The 12323-nt window shown below is 37.1% G+C and overlaps 1 long non-coding RNA gene across 3 annotated transcripts in view; it reads right to left on the reverse strand.

Annotated features, from left to right (window-relative positions):
* Positions 1–2910: 2910 nt before the first annotated feature.
* Positions 2911–12323, reverse strand: part of LOC141523369 (uncharacterized) — a 30322-nt gene continuing 20909 nt past the window's right edge. For all 3 annotated transcript variants that reach the window (XR_012478467.1, XR_012478466.1, XR_012478465.1), the window contains 3 exons: positions 7235–7282; positions 4128–4228; positions 2911–2999 (listed from right to left, as the gene is read on the reverse strand). This is a non-coding gene — a long non-coding RNA (uncharacterized LOC141523369). The remainder of the gene's footprint in view (positions 3000–4127; positions 4229–7234; positions 7283–12323) is intronic.

Raw genomic sequence — 12323 nt, forward strand, 5'->3', positions numbered from 1 at the left:
ATGTCATGTGCGTGTAAATAATGTAAATAATTAAAATGTCATGTGCATGTAAATAATTAAAAGTATGACGATAACACGGACAATAGTCAGATATAAAATAAGTATATTCAAACATTAAACAATAAAACACATATACATTCAAGTAGTCTGTAATTTTGTTACCTGAATATACATCTATAACTATTTCTTCAGGAATGACTATGTCATTATTAAGTGGTTCTAGTGACCTTGTCCCTTGTCTCTCACTGGTTGATCTCTCTCCTTCTACACCTAAGCCAGTAGATAGGGTTGGCCAGCAGGATTATTATAGACTCATTTATCTACACTTAGGTGTCAGGGACAGGTTAGTTCTTTTATTATGTTTGTGCTTATGAGGTGTATCTGTACCCTAGAAGTCTCTATCATAGCAATTCTAGGCAAGGAATAAAAACCTCACTTTGGATTTAGTCCCCTTTCCCTTGTGGTAGTAATCTAATTTCCACTAAAATATCACTTTCAATGTTCTTATAATAGCAAGCATTTAGGTTTCTAAAGGACTTTACAAATATTTTGAATTCTTCCAACCACACTGGGAGGTAGATAAATTGTATTATTCCCATTTTTATAACTGAGAAAATTGAGGTATCTAGGGTCACACAGCTCAAAAGTGTCTCAGAGAAGATCTGGACTCATATTTTCCTGACTCCAAGGCCAAGGCTCTATCCACTGTATTATCTCGATATATTATTAGGGTAATACAGTTTTTGTTCCTACTACTGGTGATTTAGTCTCTGCTCAACATTCAACATGGAGACTGACCACTCTTTCTTTCTGTATGTTTGTCAGAATAGTGTCTCCCTAATTTTTGAGGGCAACTCAATTAACAATTTAGAGTCATCTAGTTGGTGTAGTGGTGGGAGTGATGAAGATCTCAGTTCAAATACCACCACAGACACTGGCTGTGTGACCCTGGGCAAGTCATTTAACCTCTGTTTTCTTCATTTTCCTCACCTGTAAAATGGAAGTGATAATAACATCTACTTCCCAAGGAGTAAGAGAATAATACATATAATTTTTATGTACTTAATATTTTAGGGTTTGTTTTTTTTGCAAGGCAAATGGGATTAAGTGGCTTGCCCAAGGCCACACAACTAGGTAATTATTAAGTGTCTGAGGCTGGATTTGAACTCAGGTACTCCTGATTCCAGGGCCGGTGCTCTATCCACTGTGTCACCTAGATGCTCCATGTATTTAATATTTTAAATGAGATGTTCTGTAACATCCCATTTAATCACATACACATATGTATGAATCATTTACAAACTTTAAAGTGTGCTATAGTTATTAGTATTTATTATTTTTCTCTTGGTCAGCCAAATTGTGAATATCTTAAATGCAAAGGTTTCTCATAAGGACTCTACCCTCTACCCTCTTGTTGAAGATCTTGACAATATACTCCAGCATTCTTTTATTTCTTTCAAGGTAGCTTTACTTTATTAGCTTTTCTTTGCTTATTATTGCTGTTAGAATGTGACTATGCATGTACTGGAGCTATGAAAGTCTTAGGTATACTAAGACTTTTGGGACATCCTGCTTTGAAATGAAACTATTGCTTGTTGATAACTTTTCTCTCAGCTGAGCAGTATATGGAGTGTGGGTATTTATACCTCCTCTTATATCTGTAGCTCCAAAACTACCAGCCTTCAACATGAACAAGTATGGTGCAAAGTTTATAGCATCACTCTTGATGGAATTATTTGTATGTACTAGAAAGAACATGTTGATTCACTGAATTTTTTGTTCTGGACTCAGAATTTCCACCATGTTCTACAATTTGTGGCAGAAATGCTCAAACTGCGGTTGTCCTTGTGGATGGCAAGGCATATTTTTAGACATTTTTATACCTGACAAAGTCAAGATTTTGTGGAGCAGCTTTCTCCCAAAGAGTTTACCATATCCTGAGAAATACTTTTCCCATACCACTTTAACATGGATGCTCTCTGGCTCCTGGTTGGATGTGCTTGCACATACTTGGTATGAAACAATAAATCATCACTAAGATGTGTCTTATATTTTCATATCTTTTTTTTCCTGAGACAAAAGGTCCTTGGTAAATAAGTTCCAAGGACTACTCATACTTATATTCTCCAAATATGTAGCATGAATTGGCAATGCTTTATTTTGTCCACACTGGGCACAAATTTCTCACTTCTTGGTGATATTTGCAACCATCTTGGGTCTCTAAAAATCTATAGGTTCATTTTTTGACTCATATGACCAAAGTCAGGGAGGACTTTAATGTCCATGCGCTGATCAGCACCAACTTCTTCTTTATTCCATGAAAGTGATCAGAGTCAAAATCCATTGGACAACCCCAACTTCTTCCATTGTCCCAACAGCAGAGTTACTTCTCAAGACTAGAAATTGGGTTTTAGCATGATTTCCTTGCTTTTTGGCTTGTATCGCTTCTCTTAGTACATCAGTCATTTTTTGTTTCCTATTATCCAGACACCCAAGGCAAGTAATTTTGATTCAGTGAAACAAAATTTACATAGGTGTTTGGCATAGTCTTTGGTGGAAGTCCTAAGCACTCAGCTACACTTCCACTTGGTTATAGTCCAACTCCTGGGATATCCCAAATAACTCTCACACTTCCTTCTGGTATCACTATAGCTCCACTGTCATGTGGCATGCTAGATGAATCATCCACATTAATCTTCCCAAACTTGTAGTGTAAGTTGAAATCATAGTTGACTATGGCTACTCACCAACCCTAGTAAGCAGCATCCAACTTGGCAGTTAAAATATATCAATGGATTTTTGTCAAACTATAATTGGAATTTTGCTCCCTATACGTAAGTCTTTGACCTCAGTGATGGCACATTTCACAAGCCAAGAACTCAAGCCTGTAGATAGTGTAATTAAATCAACCTGGAAGTCAAGCCTCTTCTGGTGAAGACAAATGATTTCTGATGACCATCACTCTCTTGGTATGGTACATCTTCCTTCTAGGCTGACACCTGTATGGAAAATAAAAGATTTGGCTGGGTCAGCATATGTCAATGCTGGTACATAGGCAAGACAGCTGAATAAATCTAAGAAGGTACCCTAACCCTAACCCTAACCCTCTGTAGGTTTTAAAGCAATTTTGCCTTTTGTGTCTTTCTGCTTGAGTCTCATTCCTTCATTATGAGGAGGTGCTCAGGCCAGCCACACTTTTTCCTTTACTTCTTTCTCTTCAGGATCCACTCCTATGACTCTTTGAACTTCACCATAACTCTCCCTCTCTATACCACTCACCTTTATAGCAGTTAAGATATTTATAATAGGTCTTATATACATTAGCTCATTTGATCCTCATAATATTATCTCACATTAACATGAGTCAGGTGTTATTATTTCCACTTTACAAAAAAGAAAACTGAAGCACAGAAAAGTTATATGACTTGCCTTGGGTCACAAAGCTAGTAATTATCTGAGGCAGGATTTGAACTCATATCTTCTATGTCTTATATTCTATCTACTATTGTGAATTACTTAAAAATGATAGGTGATTATTAAGTATCTGAGGCCAGATTTGAACTCAGGTACTCCTGACTCCAGGGCCAGTGTTCTATCCACTGCACCACCTAGCCGCCCCTTCTTGTGACCTTTTATTTTTTTTATTTATTTTTTATTTTTTTAGATTTTTCAAGGCAATGGGGTTAAGTGGCTTGCCCAAGGCCACACAGCTAGGTAATTACAAAGTGTCTGAGGTCGGATTTGAACCCCTGTACTTCTGATTCCAAGGCCAGTGCTCTATTCACTGCACCACCTAGCCACCCTGTTCTTGTGACTTTTTAACTTTATATATATGTGTGTGTGTGTGTGTGTGTGTGTGTGTGTTTTTAATGCTAAAATTTCTCCCAGTGTGCACCCCTTTTTTCCTTGAAGAGAGCTGCCCTATATAACTGTTTAAAGGAAAAAAAAGAGAGGCTAGCTACTGCTGTCTTTTCCATCAAATTATTTGTTTGCATACTGTAAACAAGAAGTAGACTCCTTGAAGGCAAGGACTTCACACCTCACACATGACCTGATGCCTCCACATAAGAGACACATTAATTACTTGTTGAATTGAATAACTTATTTCCATGCACTTGATCCCTTACCTGAGTTTACCTGTGGCATCTGCCAGATCATTCCTGCTTAGATGGTCACTATAGGAACTGGAACCTTCTGGACTCAGCTCTAGTCAGTTGCCATCCACACCCTGGTGAGAAAATATGTGTATGAAAAACTAGTTATTCAGGACTGAGCAAGAGTGGTTGATTTCATGCACTTTAATTAGAACATCAGAAAAGTAATTTTCAAGGAAAGAATGATACTGTGCTTTAAAAATCATTTAATATTTTATTTTCCCCAATTACCCGCAGAAACAATTCTGAACATTTTTTTTTAATTTAATGAGGTCTGAGTTCTCCTTCACTTTCTTCCCCCATTGATAAGGCAAACATTTTGACATAAGATTAAATATGTGGTAGTGTGTTTCTAAGAGCAAATAACAGCTAGCATTTTTGTAGTACCTACCTATATGGATACTACACTAAACACCTTATAAATATCTCATTTGATTGTCACAACAACTCAGGGATAAGTGCTTTTATCTCTGTTTTACAATTGAGGAAACTAGTGGCAACAGAGGTAAAATGACTTATAGAGTGTCATATAGCTAGTTCATGTCAAGCTGAATTTGAACTCAGATCTTCCTGACTCCAGATCTGATACTTTAGCTAATAAGCTACCAGCTGCTACTCTCTTCAGACCCTGTAGCACAGGAAAAACAGAGAAAGAACAAATGATTTGGAACTGGAGGACTTGGATTTGAATCTTGATGCTGCCAATTTACTGTGTGGGTGACAGTCTAAGTCATTCAATTTCTAAAGGAAGTCCTACCCAATTCTAAATCATTTGAAAAGATTGACTCAATCAGAAGTTAAGAGATCCATAGAAGGAAGATAATTAGGGAAAGGGAGTGAAATGGTTTTGCAAATGATGATATGAGAGATTTTTGGCAAGTCACTTAATGTCTCTAAGTCTCTGGTTTACTCATCTGAAGAGCCAATAGTAGGTTCTCTCCAAGATCCCTTCCCATTTGGGAATTCTGATAGAATCATTTTTTTTTAGGTTTTTGCAAGGCAAATGGGGTTAGGTGGCTTGCCCAAGGCCACACAGCTAGGTAATTATTAAGTGTCTGAGACCGGATTTGAACCCAGGTACTCCTGACTCCAGGGCCGGTGCTCTATCCACTGCGCCACCTGGCCACCCCTTAGAATCAGTTTTTAGAAAAATTTATTTCCATTATTAGTCGTGTTATGAAAGAAGAATTGGAGGAAAAAAGGAAAAAACACAAGAAAAAAAACCAAGAAACAAAATAAGAAAAAGTGAAAATTATGCTTTGATCTGCATTCAGACTCTACAATTCTTTCTCTGGATGTGGAGGGCACTATCCATCACAAGTCTTTTAGAATTGTCTTTGATCACTGTATTACCAAGAAGAGATAAGTCTATCATGGTTGATCATCACATAATATCAATATTACTTTTAAAATGCAAATGCTCATAAGAGAGAGAATGCAAGGCCTTATGTAAGATCCCCTCCTCTCTCCTGACTTCTCACTGGAGCCTGAAAGGATATTCTGGGACCTTAATCACAGACTTTTCCCATGAAGTACCTTGATTGACAAGCAATAATGGTTGACTGACCTTGTCAGTTATCACATCACTTCAGAAGAATCAACTCTTAATAATAGAGTCTTTTTGAGAGGATGAAATATACTATTTGATATCAGTGATTTTGCTCAATAGAAGCCCCTGAGCTACCTGGAAATTCTGTCAGGATTTTAAAATATACCAGAAATTCTTTTTAAAAATCAACTTTTTTTTTAAGCTAACATAAACCCCAACTCTATGTCCAGAAAGACCTTAAAGAATGTAGTAGGGGTGGCCAGGTGGCGCAGTGGATAGAGCACCGGTCTTGGAGTCAGGAATACCTGAGTTCAAATGTGACCTCAGACACTTAATAATTACCTAGCTGTGTGGCCTTGGGCAAGCCACTTAACCCCACTGCCTTGCAAAAAAAACCCTAAAAAAAAAAAGAATGTAGTAGAATCATATTGACACCTAAAAGAGCTTTGGGGGAAATTTTGAAAACATTCTTGGACAGATAGCAGGTAGATCCTATATTATTATTGCTCTGATTTAGTTTGCACATTCTGGTCAACAGTTTGGAATTATTTGAGAAAAGTCATTACATTGTTATAGCATTTGACCCAGAAATTTTTCTACTGAGAAGAATGACAAAAAGTCCCATCTTAGGCAGCTAGGTGGTACAGTTGTGATGGAGTACTGGACCTGGCAGAGTTGGGAAGATCTAAATTCAAATCAAGCTACTTTTTAGCCACATGCCCCTGCTCAAGTCACTTAACCTCAGTCTGACTCAGTTTCCTTAACTATAAAATGGAGATAATATCACCTACATCCCAGGGTTTTTTGTGAACATCAAAAGAGATATTTGTAAAGCATCGGCACAGGTTTTTTTTCTCCTTCCTTCCTTTTATAACATTCATAGAAACAATTTTAAAACAAGTGGGCAAACATTAATTAGTAAATGACTGAAAACATTGTATATGTAATATTACCTAATTAAATGATGAATGTGAGGAACTGAAAGAAATTTAGGACTTAGGTTCAGCACTGGCAGGAACCTCAGTCTGGTCCCTCATTTTGAGAGGAGTCTATGCCTAACATCATATGGACAGAATCAATATTGGAATCCAAGTCCTCTTGACTATTACATTAGAACTGTTTCTACCACATCCCTCTTGACTAGTTTGAATTGAGATGAAGTAAAGCAAACAGGAACAAATTACACAAAGAGAGCAATGCAAAGGAAAATGACACTAAGTAAAAGACACCATAACTCAAATCAATGCAATGAATACTTGTGACTTCAAGAACGATTTCAAAAAACAAGTCTTCCTCTTCTTAATAGAAGGGTGATGCAGTCTAGGTGTGGAAAGACGTTTCTGTTATAGGAAGCTGATTTGTTTTGCATAACTATCCTTTATAACAAGAGGGTATTACTGGTTCTCACCAGGGAGTCGAATTGAAAATTGACATTAGATAAAAGTATCAATAAAATCATTAAAAAAAAGTCCTAGACTTGGATTTGAATTCAAAGAATCTGGACTTGAAACCTGACTTTTCTACTTATTACCTGAGAAACATCTGGCAAGTCAATGTCTTCAGCTCTCTGTCTCCTCGTCTGTAAAAATGAAGGGATAGGAGTAGGTTATCTCTAGGATCTCTTTTCATTCTGGAGTTTTTAACTCTGACTTCAGATACTTATTAGTTATGTGACCCTGAGCAAGTCACTAAATCCTGTTGTCTCAGTACTTCATCTGTCAAATAAGTTGAAGAAGGAAATGGCAAACCACTTCAGTATCTTGGCCAAGAAAATCCTAAATGAGGACACAAAGAGTCAAGCATCATTGAAAACAACAAACTATTTCAGCTGGAATTAATTTTTTAACAACTCCACCAAGAATGGGACCTTGGCCTGGGAAGTAAATAGTATACTACTAAGTCTGATTTTATGGCTATCATTATCCATGACTCCTTACTGGCCTATGCCATTTTGGGTACTGGCACAACCAAGTTCTGCATGAGCCAATTACACATTAATAACGTGTCTCAGTTATCTTGCATGCGCACACATACTCACACACATGCCCTATGCTGATAACAGTGGTAATTGTGTTGGCCAAGCAATTGCTGTGAACCATTCTATTTTCTCCAGACTGGCACAAACTCAATTTTCGAAGACCAAGGTCCAACAATTACTGCCTATCCTAAGATTTTCTACTAGTCTCATCAAGGCTGGTATTTTTCATCTTCGCCACTTTTCAATGTATACAAGGAATCTGCAAACTTCCTGACATCCCCAAATAAACTTATGAAACTGAAAACAATTTTCTCTCCCTCTTTCCTTCCAGAAATACTGCAATTAATGCTTTTCTTTTAATTTTTTTCAAATGAAGATCCAACTTTCTTTTTCTACCACTTTTCTCTCTTTCCCCTAGAGAGAAAACAAACATATTGACCATGTCCCCCTGAAAATTATCTCAATCTATTGAGTAGTTTCTCTCTATATTTTTTTTGTTAGGTTTTTGCAAGGCAAATGGGGTTAAGTGGCTTGCCCAAGGCCACACAGCTAGGTAATTATTAAGTGTCTGAGACTGGATTTGAACGCAGGTACTCCTGACTCCAAGGACGGTGCTTTATCCACTACGGCACCCAGCTGCCCCTGAGTACTTTATCTCTTTCAAGAGGTGAGCAACACTTTTCTTCTTGAGTCCTTTGGAGTAAGTCATTGGTACAATGATCAGAATTCTTAAAGTTTTCAAGATTGTATATCTTTATAATATTGTTGTTACTATACAAATTATTCTGAATTTGCTCACTGCTCACTTCATTTTGCATCAGTTCACAAAAGTCTTCCCAGATTTCTCTGAAACCATCCTTTTCATCATCTTACAGCACGATAGTATTCCATTACAATCATATACTAAAACTTGTTCAATCATACTTCAATTGATGAGTATTCCCTCAGTTCCCAATTCTTTGCCACAACAAAAAGAATTGCTATATTTTTGTATATATATGGGTTTTTCTTCCTCTTTTTTTTGATCTTTGGGATACAGACTTAGTCTGTAGCATTTCTGTGTCAAAATGTTAAATAGTTTTAGTAAATAAAACTATTAATATTTTAAAATTAATTCAAGTTAATATTTTAGATGGTTTATTCTCAATTAGTTGGTCATGGTCTTTTTATGCTTCTTCATTTCTATTTCTTTTTTTAATCATGATTTGGGCAAAAGAGGAAGGGCTCCTGGGGAAGAAAACTGGAAGTAGCTATATCAAAGGATCATATATTTAACCAGCCAAAATTTCAATAGTTCCTTTAAGGTTTACAAAATATTTTGCATATATTATCTCATTTGAATCTCACAATCAGGGGTGACTAGGTGGTGCAGTGGATAAAGCACCAGCCCTGGAGTCAGGAGTACCTGGGTTCAAACTGGGTCTCAAACACTTAATAATTACCTAGCTGTGTGGCCTTGGGCAAGCCACTTAACCCCATTTGCCTTGCAAAAACCTAAAAAAAAAATCTCACAATCATCTTGTGGTTAGTGCTATTAAGGGTCAAATGAGATGCACATAGTAGGCATCTAATAAATGTTTATTCCTTCCATCCTATTATTATCTTTTACAGATTAGGAAACAGTCTCAAAGAAGTTAAGTGATTTGCCCAAGGTCACATAGCTAGTGTCTGAGGTTAGATTTGAATTTAGGGTCACTCTAATCTGGAAAGGGCTTTATAAATCATTTAATCCAATATAGATATGGAAAATGAGACTAAGGGAGGTGAAGTACTAAGGAGCAGAGCTGGTATTCAAATCCAGGTTCTCTGAATCTTTATCCAATGTTCTTTCCACTTTACTTTGCTGTTTTCACCTCTGCCAGAAGGAAACTTTGGCAGGAGTTGGCATTCCTTATCTTGATAATTGACAACAGCTGTTTATTTTTCCCATGATGTACCTTGGTTGGCCAACACTGCTGTCTGTTAGTTTATTTCATGTTTAAAGTCTTAGAGCCCAGGGTTAAAGTTTTAGCTTTGCACGGACTTAATTTTTTTCCGTATCAGCAAAGGTTAAAAAAAAGTTTACCCTTTTTTTAAAGGATAGATGCCTCATTTCTAGAAATAACTCTCTCTGCCCACCTCCAAAGTGAATTTTCCCTTCATTATGTGTTCAGAGTTTGTCCAAGGGAAAGATAGATCTCTCCATAATGGCTTTCAGGGCTTCCTCTATGTAAATCTCACCCCCCCCCCAACCCCTCCCCTGGTTCTGGTTCAGTCCCAATCCTCACAGTCATCTAAGGAGGCATGAAGAAAAGGCCAGCCATCCCCATCAACTACCAACCAACTGCCACACACACACACTCCAAGCAGTTAATACAACCCATCTGAGGCATCAAGGCCCTCTCTGAGGCAGAGATAGAAGGACGGCATATGCTCTATGAGTCAAAGCACCACCACCACTGTGTTCACTCAGACAAAGTCTAGGATCTTGAGACAATAAGCACCACCCCCCCAGAAAAATCCACTAGACCTGCATTCAGCCTAATTTCCACAACCATCAATGACGGGAGAAGAGTTCTGCCCTGCTCACCACCAGCAGCAGCTACTGCTGACCAACTGCCACCAACAGATGGATCTCTGGGAGTGACAGCACTTCATCCATCAACCAGCAGTTCTGCTTCATCTCAGCTCTCCTAACCATCTTAGGGAGGCAGTTCCTGTTGTGCCAGTCAAAATTTTCATCAAAAACTGCCATCCACAGAGCAGGCAAATCAGCCTACCAGAAGCAGCAAAGTCTTCTCAGGGATAGATAGAAGGCAGCATATACCAGGCAAGAATGGGGCAGGGAAGTTGTGTTGTCTCTGCTACCATCAAAATGTCAGATCATCAACTTTGACCATCACTTCCCCTCAGATCCTGATGGAGACAACCTAGGACCCTAAACTCAAGTGCCTTGGGAATGGCTAAGCTTCCAACCCAATGCCTTCTGCCATTTGATTGTAAGCTCCATGAGAGCTGAAGCTGTTTTATGCTTTTCTTTGCCAATTCCAGAATTTTTCATAGTATCTATCACTTTAATTAGCTGACTACTAAAAAGTTGACTGGATGATTTAGCTCTTCTCCTGGGAAGTAGCTTTTGTGAAGATGCAGCCTAGCACCTGGTTCTGAAGGTGCTTCAGTCACATCTATTGAAAATCCATCAATGAAATGAATTTGGCATTAAAAAAATGATCGTATCAATGAAAATAATATGAAAGAAGAATATATCACTATTGACTTTGTGGCTGTCCCCTAAGGATTGTGGAACCTTTTCAACTGACTCAGAGATGAAACTTCAACCTGTTTTAGGAACTCTCCTACTTTTCTCTTTGTATCTCCAGCTTTTAGCATAGAGCTTTGTGCAAAGTAAGCACTTAATGTTTCATTCATTCACTAGGAACATTTACATTGTTCTTTTGGTTTTCACTTTCCATCACTTCATACAAATCTTCCATTGTCTCTGGATTTCTAATAGTAGTGAATTCTTATTGAACAATAATGTTCCATTATTATTTATTTAACTACAGTTTGTTCAATCATTCCCCAATCATTGGATATCCATTTTCCTTTCAATTCTTTACTATCATAAAGATTGTTGCTATGACTATTTTGGTAGATATTGGAGAATGTTTCTGACCTTTAGCTATTTGAGAGATACGTCCCATAGGGTGACTGATAGGCATATAGCCTTTCTTCCATATTTCCAAAGTGATATCTAGAATGGTTGGACCATTTTACTATTACACAACAGTGTATGACTGTGTCTGCCTTTTCAAATTCCTTCTATTCAAAGTTTCCCTTTTATTGTTATTCTCTTCTGCCCATTTGCAGTGTATAATGTGAACTTTGGAACTGTTTTCATTTGCATTCTCTAATTCTTAGTGATTTAGAGCATGCTTTCATGTGATTACTAATAGTTTGTAGCTCTTTCCTTAAAAATTGTTCATAACTGACTAAAATATGTATACACTTTGATTTAGAAATTCCAATATTAGGTTTATATCCTAATAAGGTCATTGATCAGAAAAAAGTCCCCACATATTCATAGTAGCATTTTTATAATAGTAAAAAAATTAGAAACAATGTAAATATTCATTGTTGGGAAAAGTCTAAAAGTAAATTGTGCCACATAAATGTAATAGAATACTACTGTGCTATAAGAAACAACAACGGCAGCTAGAGTACTGGTCCTTGAGTTAGGACCTGAGATCAGACACTTAATACATACTTAGCTGTGTAACCTTGGGCAATTAACCCCACTGCCTTTCAAAAAAAGAAAAGGACTCCTATAAGAAATAACAAATCAAATGAATAGGGAGAAGCATGAGAAGATTTATAAGATCTGATGCAGAATGAAGTAAGCAGAGCAAAGAAAACAATATACTTAACTCTGATAGTGTAAATGGAAATAACATCTACAAAATAATAAAAAGTGAATAGTAGAAGATTACAAAGAACAAGCTTGGCCCAAAAGAAAAGATGTGAAGAGACATCCTCTCTCTCTACTCCTTTGTCAAGCTAGGAGATCCATAGATATTATAAATTGCATATATTTTCAGACTCCTTGATATATTGGTCAGTTTTGTTTTTTTTTTCATTTTTTATTTTTAAAAATATTGATTAT

This window comes from Macrotis lagotis, chromosome 5 (assembly GCF_037893015.1).
Source record: "Macrotis lagotis isolate mMagLag1 chromosome 5, bilby.v1.9.chrom.fasta, whole genome shotgun sequence".
Lineage (NCBI taxonomy): Eukaryota > Metazoa > Chordata > Mammalia > Peramelemorphia > Peramelidae > Macrotis > Macrotis lagotis.